This window comes from Colias philodice, chromosome 11, assembly GCF_061535455.1.
Source record: "Colias philodice isolate Cphi_HAF_F1 chromosome 11, ilColPhil1 Martin Lab GWU primary, whole genome shotgun sequence".
NCBI classification, from domain to species: Eukaryota; Metazoa; Arthropoda; class Insecta; order Lepidoptera; family Pieridae; genus Colias; species Colias philodice.
This window is the reverse complement of record NC_143096.1, coordinates 12,779,140-12,801,288: the sequence shown is the minus strand read 5'-3', so window position 1 is coordinate 12,801,288 and position 22,149 is coordinate 12,779,140. Positions and strand designations below refer to the sequence as shown.

The 22,149-nt window shown below is 32.4% G+C and overlaps 1 long non-coding RNA gene and 1 other non-coding gene across 2 annotated transcripts in view; one reads left to right on the top strand and one right to left on the bottom strand.

The window, feature by feature from the left end:
* Window positions 1-22,149, top strand: part of LOC149484955 (uncharacterized) — a 105,569-nt gene that overhangs the window by 60,057 nt on the left and 23,363 nt on the right. The gene's annotated exons all lie outside the window — the stretch shown is intronic.
* Window positions 4,922-4,993, bottom strand: TRNAM-CAU (transfer RNA methionine (anticodon CAU)). The gene has a single exon. It is a non-coding gene; the product is annotated as a tRNA-Met (tRNA).

Below are 22,149 nucleotides of genomic sequence, written 5' to 3'. Positions count from 1 at the left end.
GTGTTTTGATGATATGACAGGATAAATGTTTAAATAACACTTTAGATTTTGCTGAAGAACTGGAATATAACATGGTAAGCGTCGAAGATCTTATTATGGAATAAAGTATCAGGTTCAGCTTGTTTTTTAAATGATAGCAGATTTGCAGCACTGATATGCAGTCTGGTCTTGAGGTAAATAATAAAATATCACATACCAAATTTAACCAAAATAACTATACCGATTTTAGTTACCACAAAAACGAGCAAACCTCCAATCCTATTTAATACGGAAAAAAGTAAAATTTAAATTGTATCCCGAATTAAGAGACAAGGCATCTGATCGAAGGTCGTTTGCGGCTATCGATTTTTCACCCCGACTGTTGACAAAGGCAGGTTCTTAAGCAAATGAGATGCACCCTAAAGAATATTATGGGCAGACATCGTCCCACTATGCGTATATATGCGCAGATATCCTGCCTTTATTGATCTCATGGAGCTATAGATATTTTGTAGTGGAGCAAAATGTTTTGAGTTTGAGGAACTAATAGTTGTTGAGTTGTATTATTATATTTACTGGTTAAATTGTTATGTGATCAAGTTACACTTACGTTAGTAGAGAATACTAGAAATGTGGTTAAATTATTTCTATAATTAGAAAGAGCAGGCAGGGCAGTTATTATTACCTACTTGAGTTTCTTATGAGAGATAGAGCTAAAATGCTCTACAATGTTAAAATTTTTGTTGTAAATGTTATTATAGCATTTAATCGCAGAGATTTATTTTATATTATTTATGATATGATATGATTTTATCACTGTTTAATTAGTTTAATGTAATATAATTTATATTACTGTATTAATTATTGTAACGTACTTAAAGAATTACACTTGTAAAATATGTTGTAATTTTCTAGTGGCTGCTTAAAACAAAATAATTAATAAAATACAAGTGTAAAGTGTTACATAAGACCACAAATATCCTAGTAAATAGTTTATATTAATAATAGCTACATAACACAGAACAAATATTCAATGAATGCTCATTTGTTACCACATTTATGCGAACGTAGTTTTTCTAGTAGTTTTCTTTTATTTATGATTCGTTCCTAGAAGCATCCTAGCAATTAGTAGTATTTTTTTAAATTGTACTTGTTTAAGTGAACATGTTACTAACTTGATAATAATCTGATAGATGTATAGTTTTTAAATACACGAGAAAAAAATTATAGAAAAATTAGGTAGAGTTTATATGTTTTATCTTGTAAAATTAAGAACTACCTAAGTACTTATATATATTATTTAAATGAATGAAAATTTCAAAAATAAATTGTATGTTATCTTGTTTTATTGAAAAAGGTTAAATTATAAAGAATACCGAAAATATAAGTAGTATCATCATCACACATCTCTAACTAAACTAAGTTTCACAAAACACAACCAAACAATTATCACATTCTACAGAAAAAAGCATTAAATTTCACAACAAAAGATTCGTTCAACAACGTCCGCCGAATTTAAATCAGCGTTATTACGTCGATATGTAAATTTTGTAGCGTCACTACCCTTATAAAGGCCCTGTTTGAATTGAAAATTTAGCGGAGAGGCCGAGTTCAGTGCGACAACGACTTTCAGTGAATCCACAGCTTCTAGCCTTTAAAAAACGTGTAAAAAAAAAAAAAAAACAAAAAAAGCAAAGTGAATTATAATCTGTGTGTGCTGTCACGATTTGGCGGTAAACGCGTTGACATCTGTCAAACGAGCGAGATGGCAGATTAGAGGGAGACGGATGCATTGCGTGTAAGTAGACTGTAGATAAGGCTTCGTAAACAATTTTATTGGACTTGATAAAGATGGCATGCAAGATCTGGTTGGATTGTGATTTACGATGGATGGTTCAGGGGTATATTTTGTTTATATGAGGTCCGCTGCTTAAGTATGACTGTGAAAAAAAGGAATTGATGAAAAAGGTAATTTACAATTAGTGATAATTCTTAACTTGGTACTCATTAATTTATTTAAATAAATACAGTCATGTAGAGTCCAATAATTATTATTGTATGTAAAAGTAAGCAAGATTTGGTACTCTATGAACAATTTAGAATAAATTATTATGTTCGGTCGACTAGTAAAGTTACCTAGGTACCTACTACTTGAGTGAGCGGTAACATTAAAATAAGGCACCTACCTGACTAATTATTATGATATTATTTCTTTAGATCGGTCTCCATCCTATTGATTTACTGTACCTATTTACACTATCATGCTGTATTTCTACATCAATCAAATCTAAAATATTTATAAGCCATAACGAACTAGTCGAAGAAAATCGGCCACTTTACAAGTACATACTTACCTTCGCATCAGCTCTATATCCTCCTCAAGTAAAACCGCGTGCAAAAGCTGTACACAATAAGCAGTACACAATACGTCACGATTTCATTTAATGCATACCGTAGACATGCCATCGAACGATGAGATCATTCGTGACATACAAAACGTATAATTTGTTTTTAAAAACATTGAATTGTCTTCAGCTTATGGTGCAGGACGTAGGTATATGAATTGTATGTTTGTTTATGGTTTTGGCGGTAAGCACTAAGCACAGGCTTACCACACAAAACCCTACAAGTTCGGGGAAGTCCTACAGACAGACAGGAGGTTTGACATTGATTCCTAATGCTGATATTTTTAAACAAATTCATATATGTACTTCTAATAACTTCTATTGAATAGGATATAAAACATAAATATTAACGATTTTTTTACACTTTAATTTATAGATGTTTTTGTATCCGCTCATATGTCTATCTCATATTATGGGAAACATTCGATTCACACAGATGCAAGCACTTAATTTATATACAGTTCACCCACCATTACATACTCCAGCACATACGAGTACTTAGTTAAGAGCACTCAATAAAATTAGTTATATTCTTACAATTGAGTTCCAATCGATGGCAGAAGACGTCCCCTACCACGGAGCCTCAGGGCACCGATTAACATAACAAGAACCCCCATTACGCACCTAGAAAACCAACTGCCAAAATGTTTTGCCAACCCTACCGCACAGATGACTCATAAGTCAACGACATAGGGTTGTCAATCCGCTGTTTTTTATGTTACCGGTGGAAAATTTTTCTTTTTGTTACGTTGAAGACTAGAATTTGACAGTCGGCTGGTTCGTTTGTCGATTGCCATCGATTACTCACAGCTAGTTGGCAGCCCGAAGCTAGTCTGGGGTCCGTAGTTAGGTATTTTTGTCGCTAACTAGATAACAAGTGGTTTTAAATTGGAATCTACATAATAATCAGGGTGTGAGGGTGCGACTACGAGGCATTAGATGCAATTTTCAAATGACGTTATAGAATGGTTCGTTCAAAATAGCACAGTGTTGACAAAAGTGACACCTAGACGACAAGTAGAAAATTTTATAACAATATAATTTTCGCAAAAAAATAAATATTTTCAACTTCCATTTACACTCTATTAAGTAATGTTAAGTAGATAATGTATTCTAGAGCTATTTAGTGGTAAAAGATGTTGACCGAATACATTACCATCTAAATTGTTAGACAGACATGATAAACTGACAAAAAAACTCACCTACTACGGGCGAAGCCGGGTCAAACGGACACATAAACTTTGTTTTTTATTAATATCGCTATAGAATTACAAATTACTAAATAATTACAACGTAAACAGAACATTGATAACATACATTCAAACATAGTTTAGCTCTTTTGAAGTAAAAAGAGGAACATACACATTCCAAATGAAAGACGTATGATATTTTCAAACGATAAATACAATAACAGGGCTAGCAAAACATTTGACAACATGTGCAATAAATGATCATCATCCCATGCTAAAACAAACGATGGTTGTTTGTTTGCGCGTGTTTATACAGAAAACTGTTAACAGTCGGCTGGCTAGGGCCAGTTTGGCTTGAAGCGGTGCAATGTTAAAAATACAACTTCGTTTGATGGTCTGGTTCCTGATGTTCTGGGGGTAGGAGCTTCTAAATATATAAGGTGTTATCGGAAGTATATAACCTGCTGTTATTTTTATTATAGATTTTAATACAAACGTAATATTGGAACACAAAATGTTTGTGTACCTACTAATTTGTATTTACAAATATCAAATTGTTGTTTCCTAAGCATAAATTAATAATAATATGTAATACCTACTTATTCAAATTTCATCAAAATCTGTTCAGCCGTTCTGTTTTTTTATTAATTATTAAACTCTGTAATTTTATTAATTATTAAACTCAAAAATGTATTCAAAAATCAAAAGTATGCAATTTTTGTTTCCATTCCTTTTAAATCGTTATAATCTCTTGAAAGCCTGAAAGTAGGAGTAAAATATTATTATTTTTACTTCTAGGAAAAATGCATTAAAACCTTATTGCATGATGCAATACAATGTGCCTAGAATTATTAAATATTTATTATTGTTTCACATAAGTTGGCAGCTAGACAATAGAAAACATGAGCCAAACATACAAACACTACTAGGAAAACGGATTACCTATAATTGTATACATATTTGTATTGACTAAGTACAAGTATTTTAAAAAGCGATTAAAAATAATAACAATGTATCTAACATGTTCTTTGAGGAAAATATGAGAAAGAGTTAGATAGAGCTAGATTTTTATTTTATTAAAATAAATTTGTCTAAGAATACCAAAATTTCTTAGATATTACATTTATATACTTTATAAAGGAAAGTATAATTATTAAGATAAGCATTAAGCATTTTAGAATAAAAACAATCAAAATAATTAGGTATGATGAAACTAATAAAATATTGGTCTTAGAATAAAATTTCAAATTATAAAAAAATAACGTTATTTTATTTCCAAAAATAAATATAAGTGAATATGGCACTATAAATAAAAAAACTAAATGAAAAAAAATTAAAAAGTTGTTTTAGCAGAGCGTGGTTTCGATCCACGGACCTCTGGGTTATGGGCCCAGCACGCTTCCACTGCGCCACTCTGCTCTTGTCTTAATGTTTGAAATTACTGTACATAAAGATAATAGCTACTGTAACATGTCTATTATTTTACAGTCTCATAATATGTTGCATTGTAATTAAAATATTGCTTTTATTTTTGAAGTATAATATTCGTAACTTTGTAATACGATGAATTGTTAAAACTTTTTGTCAATACTTAAAAATGTTTAAAACCACTTCAAAAGAGTTTTCAATGGGGGCTATAATAGTAGCCTCCAGCCATAACTACTTCATTATTTCCACATGATGTGTGACAAATGTAATTTGTTCTTATATAAAAAAAATCAGTATCTACTCAGTAGTGTATATTTAAATTAAAGTAAATATACCTATGTAATTATTTTTAAACATTTTTTAAATGTATAAAGTGCATTGTACGATACCTACATTATTTTTACTTACTTATTATTTTTGATTATTCAATTGAATACAGATACCATACTTATTTATATTTTCCCGAATAATTATTACCTAGTACATATTTTCAGATTCTATTGAAACTTTATTTCAATAAGGATACAACTAATATCTATTTCCAAATGTATAGTTTTGTTAATGTCATCTCATCACAGACTATAAAATTAGCAGAACCGACAGAAAGATACCAATAAGTTCGTCACCTCAGGGAGTCACCAATAAGCTAGTACAATGACCCCCTGCAGTGCCTGCCCCTAGAAGGTTAATCTGCACCGGGTTTTATTGCTTTTTACTAGAGCTCATTTAGAAATGGGTTCCGTAGGAATGATTATGGGATTCGGATGTTTTATTTCTAATCCTGGAGGATTAGGTTTTATGGAACGCGATTAAATAAGATGATTAAGAAGTGACCATATTTTTCTTTATTGGTGATAGGCGAGATTGTTTTTAAAAATTAAGAACTTTGATGGTCAGTTAACTCGTGATTACGCGGTTGTATCTACATTCGATAAATCAGAATAAATAAGTATAAGAAATTAATAGCTCTTAACCTCCGTTACAAAGTTTATATTTTGTAGATGTTTACTTATAACACTCGCATAAAATAAAATGCAATTTATAATGCTAATGATTGTTTTAAACAAAAAGTTTATCGGTTTTTATTAGTTTTATAATATTTTATTGAATACATATTTAGCTTTCAATAACTTATAGGCAACATAATGGGTTCAAATTATTTTCATTTAAGAAAAAACCCGTTTATAATTGCAATACCGTATCGGGTATCCATTACTATTAAGATAACATAACAAGAACAAAGATAAACAGGCAGATATCATAAAACAATTCGCAAAATTACCGAAATAATTTATTGAAATGGGGCAGTCACACAACCCCATTCATAAAGAATTTTTATCACAACTTCAACCGAACTAAACGACGTATACGCCAATAAGACTCAACTGAATATAAACTTTATGTAGTTCTATTAAAGTTTAATATTCTTTGAGGTATTGTAGCTAGTGTAAAGGCGGAAAGTACTACGTCATTTGACTAATGACACCTAAATGTTACGTATTTAGTAAGCGGAATGGTTTTATTGTGCGAATGCAATGTATCGAGAACTTTTAATTTTGGTTTATGATCCATTCTTTGGGGTGACTTACTCGCTGTTTGGACAAATGAGCATTGTACTATTAGTAGCTATGTTATAAGTTATAACTTTTGACTAATTTAAAATAGGTTTTATTACTGGATTATTTGTGTTTGTGATTGTTTTATGAAAATAGTTGTGAGGTGGTACCTCAATAAAAACAGCATATAATTCAAAAGTAAATTAAGTAACTATAATAATTTTTATTTTCAGATGGTAAATTTTCTCTCTTTCAATCAATAGGTATTATTTTATGAATCTTATAAGTATAACTTCTATAATCTTACTAATATTATGTTTAGTAAAAGTTTCACATTGAAAAAGTTATGTAAGTACAATTGACTGAATATATTTATTTATAATTTATTTAGTTACAGCTACGTAAAAAAAATATACCGACCGAATTGATCACACCTCCTTTTATTGAAGTCGGTTAATGACGGACTTGTATGAAGTGACTTTTATAATACGACGACTACGCTAGCATAAATGTAGCTAAAGATTAATTATTATGTCCAAACCCTCAGCTCTCTTCCCCTCGTTTTCACCAAAGTATAATACATGTATTTTACAAATTTGATGCAATGTTTTCGTTTCTCATAGACATGTGTAAAACATGTTGTATACAAAATTTGATACATGTAGGATAACTTATATGAAACTTGTTGGTTGAAAACTTCTAGTTGCCTGATCTAAGTTGCCTACATGTTTATGATCTCTTGTTTTTGTTGTAGCAATACTTGTAGAATTCGAGACAAATTCAGTCGTACCTAACTACTTTTATAATTTCTATTAAAAAAAAACTTGTGATATGTATGTATGTTGAAAACTTTATACAACAAACATGGATAAAGTTTAAAACTTGTTTGTTACTAGTATTATACAGAAATTGCAATAAAATAAACAATACTTATCTAAACCACGACTGTGTTTTGTAGGTGAGAACGCTATCAATGGATCAGACAAGTTCTACCATGTCACAGACTTCAGTGTAAACGCAAATGTGTTTTATACTTGTATAAATACTTGTTGGCTACAAAGTGTGAACGAAAGAATGTTTGAGACAGTCTCAATACATGTGTAAAATAAATAATTATGTTTTGAAAAGTATTCTACAAGTTTTGTATCAAACTAGTATTTAACTTGTTTCTTGGTGAAAACGAGGGGTTTGAATACACCATACAAAAGACTCAGCCCCTAACTATAAATAAAAACAATGAATTGCGCTGTAAAAAGTAATATCATGGTGGTCATATCACTACCCTCGTATCATTCATAAAATAATAGTCAAAAGGGACGTTTAACAAATGATACAATGTATTGTAAAAAATGCTTATCCACACGGTTATTCGCAAGCATGCGCAATCTAAATGCATACATTTGATTCGTTGAGTTTGCGCAAACTACGCTCAAGTATGAAGCACTGTCCAAACAGACCTTTACTCGCTTTTATCGTGATATAAAAATGTTAAGTCATCGATTGTCATTCGTTTTTAAACTCCATTCAGGTACGATAGAGTTCTTTTTAGGGGATTGTTTTATGTGGGTGGTTTCTGGCCGGTAATGACAGGCTAATACGTCACATGTGTATAATTATTATTTTAGTGCCAATTCGAATGCAAGTCATGTTACAATCGTTTCGTATCGATTTTTTTACTCGTTTATAGTTATAGTGGTTATAGTTCTTCTTTTATGTTTCAGCGAATCTATAAAGAAAATAGAAAATATGTTTTTACAATTCTAATATATTCTTAAATTTCAAAATTATTTTAATATTCATTGCTGGAGATCAGATTGTGAGGTTTAGGAAGTCTTTAATCTCACAAATCTAAAGGTTGCGGTCACATGTAAAGATTTTCATGGATTTTCTCTCTCAAGGAAGTTATCTACCACCCAAAAATAATTTGCCACCATCCATCGGTAAAACCATTCACAAAACAATAAAATGATCAATAAATTAGCATAATAGTACGTTTGTTTCACACCGATAGCGATCGCCACGCGTCTATTGTCCGCGGGGGTGTGGGGCATAGTATAAAGAGAATTATACTAGGGTATGGGGCATGGGCCAAACACGTGACGTTCATTATTTTGTGCCAAAACGTCCGCGCAGGAGATTAGGCGTGAGCGTAATGGGACTACTGTTTAGATCGAAAGTTGGTACTTGGGGATCGGAGTTAATGTCTAAAAACGTAGGTAAGATAGTTTTTCGAATGTTAAGTTTGTGATAAGAAGTGGCAAAGTTTATTTTATAGAACAGACGGCAAAAAATGGATGTAAATCTGAAGGTCTCTCCCGTAGCCACGCTGTCTGAAAGGTGTCCGAAGTGTTGTATAATATTACTAGCATGTTATATAATATTACTAGCTTTCCGTCCGCGGCTTCGCCCGCTTTGTTTAAACATAATAAATTATACTAAAACCTTCCTCTTGAATCACTCTATCTATTAAAAAAAACCGCATCAAAATCCGTTGCGTAGTTTTAAAGATTTAAGCATACATATTGTTTTATACTGTGTAGGAAGTGATTATGATGGATAAATCGCGTTTAAAATCAGTCGAAAAGTAATCAATATCTAAAATACTTCCCTAAAGCAAAACGCATGAAAAATAACTATAAGAAAAGATGAAATGAAGAAGACAATTTATATTTTATAATGTTTGCTAGTGTTGTGTAAGTATGTAATTTCAATAGATTTTTTGCGATAGGTACTTATTACAAAAAAATGTGAAAAAATATGAAAAAAGTGACCGTGGTTTGGAAATTGGAACATGCGTCATTCGCATAACCAAAACATTGACAAACTAGGTCACAAATAGTTAATTAATTGTGTTTTAATGAGGAAACTGTAAAAAATTGTTTGCTCTCTTATCGTCGTCTCTCTTTCGTCAGTTTAATGCTGAAAAAACTGTAACATAACGGGAGCCTTATAAAGAATAACTAAGGCTACTTTATTCAAGAAAATTCGCAGAATCTCACATAAAAAGTAAAATTATGAAACATATTTTTGACGAGAACAAAGCCGAAACTTATTACTTGTAATTATTTTACCTCGGTTCCCACCAGGTGGTTCAGCACAATAAATTTAATATCGATTAAACCCAAGTATCCACCTACATGAGATATTTGAATAATATTAGTATAAATTAACACCTTCAATCCATCCAAAATAACTATGCTTTATGCAATTTGTTGTAGAATAGCATTTACCTTATTCGTTAGTTTATTATCTCAAATAGCACTTAGTAACTATAGTTTGATTCTATGTTTGGATCATGAATTCTCATTGTCCTACATTTGAATGGGTTTCGAAATAAACAGACACAGAAGTGCAGAAGAATATAATAAATATTCTAGACGAGTCATAGACGCTACATAGAGAAATACTCTTAAATAACTATAGTATCAAATAAAAATATTATATGATAAAGACAGTAGTTTATATAATTTAATTCCACTTTTTAAGTATTTGGTATCGAATAATAACGAATAAAAGATACATATTATTCATCACGAAATAGTAAAAAATATGAATAAATAAAACAAGGGTTTAAAATGTTTCATTTTTATACAAAAACTTGTTAACTTTCTTTCAATTTTATTAGTATAGCAAAAATAAATGTCTCCAGTCTCAACTGAATTATATGAAACTTAAAGTTTATATAAGTAATTTTATTAACACTAACACTTCAATCTTGTACCTATGTTTCGATCAAATCGCACGCAATAAACACTAACAATAATTTATAGACCGCTCAAAGTTATAACCTATAAAGTTAAAATTGTAATCGTAAACTGCGCCTACGCCGCGAAAATCGATACCAAAGCTACCACGAAAAAAAGAGATTAGCCAGCCTTATCCCCAATTTCATCTAAATGCTTTAATCCGTGGTACAATGGTGACAAAAATAATAAATATGGCTCAGAGACGCCCACCAGAACAATGGCGATACAATATTTTTGTATGGGGCGATTTCTGAGGGCGAAAAAGTGGTATAAAACAAATGTGCTATTGATAGGAGCACGAACGCCTGTGTTGCCGATCATTTCTTTGTTGTTGGCTTTATTTATTGTTACCGTTTGTTTTTGTGACGGATAGTTTTGTCTGTATGGTAGTGGAGTGCTAATGTTTATTTATTTATTTATTTATTTATTTATTTATGTTCACTAAAATATGGGTAAAAATTATATTTAGTTCACTAGATTACGTCTCATGCGTATTATCATTGCTATGTCGTAAAATGTATTCTATGGTCGACTTCGTTATTAAAAATCGTTGAAGTTATATTTCGTTTTAAACATTTTTTAGTCCAATAGACAAACGGTACTACTTTTTATTTAGTGATAGTGTAAATTGTCACGGTTCTAGAAGTTAGAAGCAGATGTTTTACATGTCATAGGTAATATTTTGTGCTTGCAAGTCTTTAGGGGAGCATTTCTTGAAATATGTAATGTAGAGTACCTACATTTAAACATTTTACATAAACTATTTCAAAACAAATTGTATACGTATAACGTACATTTAGTATGCTTAATGCTACATATTTTACAACTTGCCTAATTTAGTTGACCAAAACGGCCAAAATTAATTGTCCTCAACACTGAATAGGTAGGCACATTTACAAGCTGACGAAGATCAAATACGGTTCATCAGGCACTCAAAACTCCTCAAGTTTGTACCCACGTAGCACTAACCGGGCTATAAGTACCAAATACAAGTACCAAACAGTACGTTAGCACTACAGTAACCCTTGAACGCTGCCGTGGGTCAAAACGACCCTATCTGATCGAAGACGCTGACGGTTGATTTGGGGAGATAGGAAATACAGTGAGAATGAATAGTGAAATATATTTAAATTGCGTTCCAAATGATGGAGTACGGAATAGCGGAATGGTGCGTAATTTGTACGCTATTATTCTGGTAAAAGGGGATTATGATATAAATTTTTAGAGACTATAAAAATTATATAAATTGTAAAGCATTTGAATCCTATAAAAACTAAATATCGGGTGATGCTATGAAAATAGTAGTAAAGAACCAAGAATTGATATTCTAGAAATAATAGATTGCATCAAATATCGAAACACCTATTTTATGAGATGCATCGAGTCAAGTAAAAACTAATAAAATATTTCAATTAGGTAAATATTATGTATGTCTCAGATACTTTAAAGCTACCTTTTCTTATTCGGTCGAACTAGTTAGTTCCTGGTAAGACGAAAATAATAAAAGCAATCTGCTATTATGCTCATTGATTTCGTACTTATATTGCACCAAACAGTATAAAAATTTCCATAATTCTACGGAAATTTTAACGTTTATAGAAATTTTCACATTCACAAACCAAAGGTGTCAATTGGGGCTTACCGTGAACATAGACCAATTCGCGTCTAACACGTCGTATTTAAATCGTATCACGAGGTTTTTACATCCACAAACCGAAGCTGCACATCGACAACAAGAAAAAACATCAATAGCGAAAAAATCATTACATCTTTGGATTGTTTTGAAGCGCCCTAGCGAGGCAGGCGGGGGCAGCAATCAATACTGGGTGCTACTCGCCCGGAATACTAAACAGGTGTACGTGAGCCAGCCGCGTGCAGCGCCGTCTACTGATCTAATTATACCTTTTATTTTGATATGTGCAAAGATTCACTGCAGTGAAGTTATGGAACTGGAGCTAAACTGATTCGCTTGTGAGATTCGAGCTGTAGTTGAAACAAATTCAGTTGAAACAGACTTCAAGTTTGGTGTTTTTATAAATGCAACGAAAGATCATTTCGATATGGTTCATACATTTTTTCTCTATTTGTATTGTGTATGGATGACTGTAGCATGGACAAGCAGCATGATACAGTTCCATCATAGTTCTAAAATAAAATGAGTTCTGATCACTACTACATGGGCCGCCGTATCGCGTGTCCTTTTTGTGTTAGTGTGCAGGCGACACAGTTCAGCCTATTGTTACTCGTGCGAGTCAGCTATGAAACGGATATAGAAATGTTTATCAGCGAGTCGAGATCTTCAATGTCAACAGATAACCCGTTTCTAGTAACACAAACATCGAGCAAACAATGAAGCACTCATCCTGAGAGCCAATCCAATCATCTCAAACAGTAACTATCTGAGATAACAATACTCGAACAACCCTTGAGAATACGGCCAAATCAACTTAACGTTTCATTCCGAAAACGCCCTTGTTGACTTTTGACGTTACTACATTGCAAATGTTATCTTAGTTTACTTAATCAGCACTGGAACGCAACCGATTCTATGTATGGTATCAGGGGCCCCTTAACCGGTTAACTGGTCCCAAAACGTGGCTCCCCATTCGAGGGTCAAAAGGGGTTTTCCTTCATAATCTCGATGCGAAAGGAAAATATTCCTTATCTTTTTAATTATAACTCAGTGATCGTTCCGCTACGTCATCTGTTTTAATTTTCATCTCGCCTCTGGGGAGTGCGATAATGCTGCGATATATTGTGGACATTATGATTAATTCGAACTCATTTAATAGCCGTTTTGATAAGAATGTGCTGTGGAAATTGCACTCAATACGTATTCATTTCATTTTAGTTTATTTTGTTGGTTGTGTGTCTACGTATAGGTACGGAGTTAGCCTGTATTTAATAATTAAAATTTACTGATACGTTTAAAATTTAACTTACATCAAAGTTTTTAAAAGCATTGACCACAATAATTGTAAGCTTGCGTAATGTGTTATTATTTTAGACATGTTTTATATTAATGCATAACAATAAATAAAATAAACGTAACGTAACCACAAAGCAGAACAAGTAATATATTTGTTTGTTTCTATAATTTATCTGAATTACAGAAACAAACACTACCATCGCTTACTACAAACTACACACCGCAACCGCAATAATCTCTGTTTAACAGAGACATAAATAACAAGCGAAATAACAAATCGTTACAATTAATTTCGCAGCACCAAGTCTCCCCCTCCCCCCACCCCGGAGCCCTCAAATCTGGTGTCAAACTACATCACATCTGTCACTATCGCGCCGCCATAAAAACTTAATAAGCGATCCGTCACCATAAAATAACCATTAAAAAGCCGTCGGACGCTTTTAAAAATGCATCAAGAAATGAAATCGGTAGTTAATTACCAAGAGACTTGCGGATCGGATTTCGGGAGGGAGACCCGGGGTGCGAAATATGGTATGATACTAAAGGATATAGGAAACAACCCTATGTATAAATAATATTGTCAGTCAAGTCCAGTGTAACGGGTGAGGGATACTGCGTGTGTTACGCGATTTTGTTCAGTGGATAGGAAAATAAAATCATTCCTTAATATTTTGCGTCATGACCGTCGTCAGAGTTGAATAGAAGGAATACAATAGATATTTAGAGAAATATCATTTTAAATCGAATTTACCAAAATGATCCTACACTTTTAAATATTTGTTCACACCACTAAAAGACCAACTCACTTGCAAAAATCATCCACATTAAAAACTTGGCACCCCAAAACGCAAATAGATCAATAGGATCTTCAAAATCCCTGACGCATTACCTAAACACTTCCCTTGATATATGCAAATATTTACTAGTACATAACAGGTGGGGTACAGCCGACCCCATTCACGAGTGAACGCTCGACTGACTCCTAACGAATCACTCGGTCACCCCTTCACCACCCACGCAGGTATTTACCTACGACCTATGGTTCGAAATGTCTGTGGGTCCTTTACACCCAATCGTAGCATTCGAAGGGTTAGATTTTGATTGTTAATTACGCACTTGTCTACGTTGAACTGATGAATTGCGTTCAGCGGACAGATTTGTCGATCCTTTTATATTATTTGTTAATTTGTGAGGCATTTACTACGGCGGTTCAATTAATGTGAATTTCTGTTAGGCTTGACGGCTTAGAATTTATGCTAATAAACGTACAATTTCAACCGAGTTTCAATAATATTAGAATCCATACTACACTGTTAATTGTATATCATATTTTGTTTATTTAATATATTTATTTATTACAGTTTGTTAACTTATAAAACAGCTATAAAATGTAAATTTAAATGCATTTTTAACGATATATTGAAGGCACTCCAAATCTTAAACTAAAGACACAAGAGTCCTTTTTCGTGCGTTTAAAAAGAGACTAAATCAAAAATCTTCCAAACACAATAGACAAGATATTCAGTAGCGAGCACGGATTAGCGAAGTTTGTGAGCTTTCCGATACAAATGCGTCTCCAGAGGGACGAGTTAGTCGCTCACAAATATATCATGTTCTTATGCGTTATATTTCTTTTCTTTTAAAAATATTATGTAGAGGTTTTTCGACGTATTGACAATAAATCGTTACATCATTGATCCGAAATGAATGTTCTATTAAATCTAATGTAAGTTTATACAATCGAACTTTTCACAGATAAATAATATTGGGTTAATTATACAGATATTAAAAGCACCTACTCTGGGTTGTAATTAGAAGTAACTTTAATTCAATGTTTACTTCATTATATAAAATGTACTGTTAGCCAACCATATCGTATAATGTGTATTTTCTAGTTCTTTACTTTTGACGATTAACATGATGGACATGTACAATGTACATTACGAAATGAAATAAATATATTTTGTACTCAGTACATTTATGTATTAAATTTATTATTATAACGATAACTAACATGTCATTAGATTAAATTTGGCTATTTATTTATGTCGCTCTATGGAGAGACAGGTTACTGCATTTAGATTTAATTTTTTGATACGATTCTGATGTAACTATAGACCTTGACTTTAAATTAAGTTCTAGTTAATTTTTTTATTGGAATATTTTAATTTGATAACGTTTTTGGACAGGAAGACATGTATACAAAGATGATCTTAATCTTAACAACAAAATTGTAAAAGTTACACTCATAAAGTATAGGAACACTTTTCTAAACATTTATGAAAAATATAATGAAATATAGTATTTTCATCTGTTTCTATGATATTTAAGAAACGTTAATAGTTGTTCTTTTTCATAATATTCTCAGCTTTGGAATAGGTGATAATATAATTGAACAAGCATTTTGGTGTAGGTTAAAGGCACTAAAGAATAAATTAATTTTGTTTCTAACATAACATATCGTTTAGATTGCTTTTCAAATAGTTGCTAAAGATTTCCATCGACACAACACTAATATAAAATTCACACGATAACCATCAAAACAGCCCCAAAAAAATAGTTATTTCGCATCGCAAATCCAATCTCAATATCTCGCTGCGTCAAAGTTATCTTTTTATCTCCAATTAGGATTCCGACACCTCCCCGCGGACCTTCAAAGGCCTCTCATTATGTCACTTTATTGAGTTATCAAGGAGGGAGATTAGTTCATACTGCCATCAAATCCTATCATACAGGCTGACGCCTTTCACTACAAACAATGAAGCTTGTTTGGTTCACCACAATCTTTCATACGAGTTTTGATTGCGAAGCAAATTGGACTCTATTGGAATGCGGTAACTGTTAGATTTGTGCGTTGGTACGTAATAGGACTGTAGTGAAACGCAATCCCCTGTCCTTTATTTAGTTTTTAGGGTGATTGGAGACGAGGTTTTGCAACGATGTAACTGTAACAGCAAATGTAATGCATTTAAAATAATGATAACAATGTCGAACCCTTATTAAACTTAAATTAGTTTTTCTTTGTCTCGTTCTTAAATTAGGTATAACAATCTACTACCATACGTTGTGACTAGCTGCTACTGATAACTAATTTCGAAAATATAATAAAAAATAAAACACGCTGACTCTAATATGCGGTTAGTTATCAATCATTTAAAGGCTATATTTAGCTTTATAAACCAAAAGCTTTAAAACGGATTTTATTTATTTTTAGTGCAAGTGAAGTAGCTGTTAGTATTTTTTTCGGGATAGTTAAATAACAAATGAATGGAAACAATGATATTACAAGTTAGTGTTAAGTTTGTAATGCCGTACGTTTTTAATGCACGCGTAAAATAATGCTAAAACTTTATATTCATAAACGTCGCTGTAACACACTTCGTCTGTCTCCAGCCTAACTCGCAAAGCTCGTAGGGATTCGTCCCCAAATTTAAAACCGCGATAATGAGATGCATGATTCGATTATCTTTCTATTTTTGATTTTGACAGCGTAATTGCTATTTTGTTTTGGGAATTGTCGTTGTCGGTCGCGTCTTAATAAACCTATTCTTTGGAAATAAACCTTCCTGTGTAGATTTGCTTTATATATGAGGTATGTAATGTTGTACCAACGATTTTAAATAAATAAAGATGTATTCCTACTTTCCTCTATTTCTGCTCTTCGTGGTATTATTCTATAGGTCACTTCTTGTATGCTTTAAACGAAGTTGTTAGGTGTCGTATATCTAGCTTTCCGCCCGCGGCTACGCCCCCTTTGTCTATAACCTAATAAATTATATACTAAAACCTTCCTCTTGAATCACTCTATCTATTATAAAAAACCGCATCAAAATCCGTTGCGTAGTTTTAAATATTAAAGCATACATTGGGACATAGGGACAGAAAAAGCGACTTTGTTTTATACTATGTAGTGATAGTGATTATGATTTATGAGTGCTACCGAAGTCCTAAACTTTAACCATGCTTATTATATTAAGGTGTTATAATTTTAGTCAGAAGTTTGTTTACACAGTGACATATCACACTAGCGGATTGCGAGCGGTTTCAAAGCGGAGCGGGTGCGCAACGAATACGTTGCGGTTGCGCAGCGAATTCGTTGCGGACGCGTGGCAGATGCGCAACGTTTACGTCGCAGTCATGTACACTCATTAACAAAATGGAATCCGTGCTGGTTGTTACTTATAACTTGTGATAGTATAATAATTATGAGATCATTATTTTTTACGAGTTTCATAACATGTTAATGTTTAGGGTATTGTTTTATCTATTAAATCTTGGTCGAAATGCAATCAGATAACTTAATTGCTCATTAAGAAAGTTCATTAGTGAAATAAATGTTAAAGCTCCTTAACTAAAACAGGGCTATCTTATTATTAGATAAATAGCAGTGAATAGAAAATTTTATCAAGCAACCAGCAACTCACTATCACTTTGCTCATAATTAGGTTCACAAAATCTCTTTATAACATACGTTGCTATGGGAGAGATTATACTGGTCAGTCGTTACATACTTTTGGAATGTATGGTACATTCTAAAAGTCCTAGTAATTCAATTTTATAGCACCTTTTTTTAACAACTCCAGTTGTTATTACATCTTTAGTTAAAGTAAATAAATAAATCATTTATTTTCACATAATAATTTTACAAATCAAAGTACAATACAATCATATTATTATTTTATATGTGTAATCTACGTAAGTACGCAATACGAATGACCTGTTGTGATAATTCGTAAAAAAACATAAAATAATATACGACATTGAACCAAGGCCCTCATTTTTGAAGTCGGTTAACCATAATACATAAGACACTGTCAAGGGTCGTCGTAATTCGTCGCGGTGCTAAAACGCAGGCGAGGAACTAAAAAACTATGGAGTCGAGTGGAACTAACATTGTTACGCTACTGTCGGTGATGGCTGAGATCTATGGAGTGGTTGGGAAGTGTTTTAGTCAAGTTCTGTGTGATGTAGGGTTCCCTTTACATGAGTACTTATCTGTTATATATTATGTAAGGATAGAATATGAATAGAATGTTTTGAAGCATGTAATAATTGGGTTCTGAGCATATTTTGGAAATTATGCTGACCGTTGCTTCATTAAAATATTATTAAATATGGTTTAGATAAAATATGTTATTATGAGTAGAATTTTTTAACGTAACACGTAAAAAGCACACGTACCTACGTACATTTTTAATGTTAATAGTAGAGGCATGTGTGGTTCAAAAATAAAACATTATAAGTAAATGACACTCATTGCTATCTTGCAAAATTTAAATAGCGTTTATTTAAGTCAAAATCATTCGTTCACCGGAAACCTATAACTTGAGACATTCAAAGAAAGTAAACATTAATAAAGGGAAATATATTATTATTTATTTATTAAAGTTACAAGTAACAATTACAACCCCAACCTTGAACCAAAAAGAAACAGCCACACACTTTTGCCCAAAAATACGTTACCCAAGCAAACGCAAAACTAAATATTTACCGAATATAGTTGTTTAACGTGTTCGTAATTAGTACTTACAGCAATTAACTCCGCTATTATTTTTCGCGTCTACACAAAACGATTTTATCGTCGCATGTTTATTTCTAAATACGTTTGAAGGTTGGTTTTACGGTACTTTGGGTTTCAGGATATGCGTGTAATCTGATTTTTAGTGGTGAAACAGCTATATTATTATAGACTAGTCACTAGGTTATGAAAATAAAAATTACATGAAAAGCGGACAAGGAATTGGTAGAGTAAATAATTGAGAAATTTTAAAAATAAGAGCCTGAAATTCAGGCCTTATTCTTACTTAACAAAATAAATTCTTCATATTTCTATAAACGTTGAAAATAAACACTTCTACTAGAACTATTAGGAAGGACACATGAAATAAATGTTTAAATCAGGAGTTCCTGATAAAGAGAAGAAGTAAGGACAAACTTAACTTATTTATTTATTTATTTATTTATTTATCAGTTAATTTATTTCTATAATAAAGACATTAGTAATTTAAATACTAAGTACATTAAGTATGTTTCTCTTGAAGAGTTCAACGTGCATCTTATTCTATAACAAGGTAAATCTAAATAATATTAAATATAGCTACAATACGTTCCAAAACATAAATAAAAAGGCACAGACATCACATTGAAGCTTCTCAAATAAAATCAAATCTCTTTCAGCGATAGATATGAACTGCAGGAAAGTGAGGGTGCACCAGCCATGAATATGTATGAGCCACGAGGGGGGATGTAAATGGAAATTTCAAATAAAAACGGTTCAAATATTAACATGAGCTGGATCCATGTTTTTCGCCGTTTCTCTGGGACACGTGTGATAACATAAAACTCAGCTTTTACTGATTCGCTTTTGAGTTATGGTCATGGAATGACGGTGACGTCACGTTTTTGTAATTGCTCAGGTTCGTATGGTGGTAATGGTTGTGTTTTGTGATTTTTGTATGTAGAGAGAACATTATTGTAGAACTTTATGCGGAAATTGTGTTGTCGTTGTCTAAATTCCAACTCAGCTATTTACGTTTAATCGTTGCTGAATGTTCCTTAAATACCTATTTATATTCTTCTTTGTGATTTTGTAGAAGATTCAGTGTTTTTTCTTATTAGTCGTATTGTATTCAATACTAATAATACCATATCCTGCAGGAATCAGATCCAGCCTTCCACCAAATTTTACGAGTTACACTGTGAAGATCTTTTTAAATAACAACCAATACCTTCCTTTTGGTGTTTCTCTTTGAATTTATATAAAAAAAAGCATTTAAACACACAGCAATACATCACACGAATCTGAAAATCTAGTACACAAGCGTGTCACGCAACGGACATGACGTCACACCGGAAGTGACGGCGCCACGCCGGAAGCGGACACCGGACATCTTGGAGGTTAATGACTTGCGCGAACGATATCGAAAGCCTTAAGGACTTTGTCAGTTAAATACTGGGAAAGAGAATCACGCCGACGAAGGCTTTACTTTGATCATTGCAGTTGTAACATAAAACCTACCTTTTAAAAAGTAATACTTTACAAGTTACAACAGAGACAACATTACCTATTCGGTTTACGTAATCAAGAGATATATAGACTATTTTTTATTTTGTCACAACAGTTAACCAAAAACCTAAAAGTAATAACCTAGTTCAGCATATAAATTTTTTTCATTAAATGCATTATGAAAAAATGTTCCACACGAGCCTGTACCTATTAAACTTTATCTGAAACAATTCTTCAATTAAAGCCTCATAATATTCCCTCATTTTCCCTCCGTCAAATAATTGTTTTCGCCTTATCTGTACCGCAAGTCGACAACTAGACTATCCCAACTTCGATATCTACGTGAAATTATTTCACAAACTTTACCTAACCAACGACCCTCCATATAAAATTAAAAACAAACAATAATCAACCCTAACTACGAGTAATACGATTCATACTCCAACGCTCCCAGTTTCAGAACACGTGATTAGTGACAAGCTGGATAGCGGGAATCATTTGCGAAGTGAAAAGGACAGGTGACATGATATTATGCAAATTTGATAAGTGCAAGCGAGACAGCAATGAAATCGTCGCTTCGTACAGACTCCAATGAAATATTACACGTTGAATACCGAAAATTAATTATTTTGAATCTGTGGCGTTATTTGGCGGGTTTTTACGGATTCAGGGGATTTATGACTTTGTTCTTGTGAAAGATTTGACTTATGACTTAAGATGGAAGCGGGACTGTTGAATTGTTAATGTATTGTTTGTCATCTTTGAATTTTAATTTGATTTCGTGTCAACTTTTCCTTTATTACGTTCTTGATAGTAAGCTTATACTAAGTATTGCAGATTTGCAGGACAATACCTAGGTATTGTACCTAATATCTAGAATCTAGATATTTACATACTTAAATGATGAGATTCTATTCAATACTATTTTCACGTCAACGGTGTCCTTTTTAACCCCAAAGCAAACAGCTAATAAATGATGTACAAATTTGCAATTTAATCCACTATTTATCCATACATTTTCATTTACCAATCAAACCATACCCATCGACACCCGAAACCAAAACACAAATAAACTATGCACCCAATAATTCCAAGATCAAAACACACTTTGATCACTGGCTCATACAAAAAGCGGCCGCCATGCCATGGCGGGTGTCAAACGTAAAATATTCCAACCTTTGATCCTGGAATGTGATCCCAGATCCCAGGCCAATCCGAATTGCAGCCAATCACCGACAAGTTTGATTGCTCCAGGGATTGTTAATTACTAAATGACCTTTAGACGGGGACCAATTTGCGACCAAAATAGTTGGAGAGTTAAAATTACTGGATACAGCCTGGAAGTGTTAAAATTTTTGGTATGAGAAAATATAAATAATTCAGTCAGAAATAGTTATGTATACCTAAAACTTATACGTATTTTTATGCAAATTTGAGAGATTGCCTATTTTTTGTATCATAACTGTTTATTTCTTCCCTTGGTACATAGAAAATTATAAGTAACTAGCTGTGCCCGCGACTTCGTCCGCGTGGAATAGTGACTGCATAGTAGGTAGTTACTACTTAACTTTTATTGAATAAACACGTACTACCATAAATAATTAAACGAACTGTTAGTAAAATTTATTACTAAACTGAGCTAAAAAATAAAAATAAATTCCTTCCTTGTATGGATGTTTTTGACAATATATATAACCGTTTCTACGAAAAATCTATTTTTTCATTCGTTGATCTCAAAAATAAAAATTCCAATCACCAGAACGACAGGAAATTTTAATAATTTATTTTTAATTGTGTTTTGCACAATTTTGTTAAATTACGACTGGATGAAAATTTTGTTCGTGGTCGTCGTCGTCGTTGGTAAGGTGAACAAATCCTTATCAAAACATCATACGCTTAAGGGTCAGCTC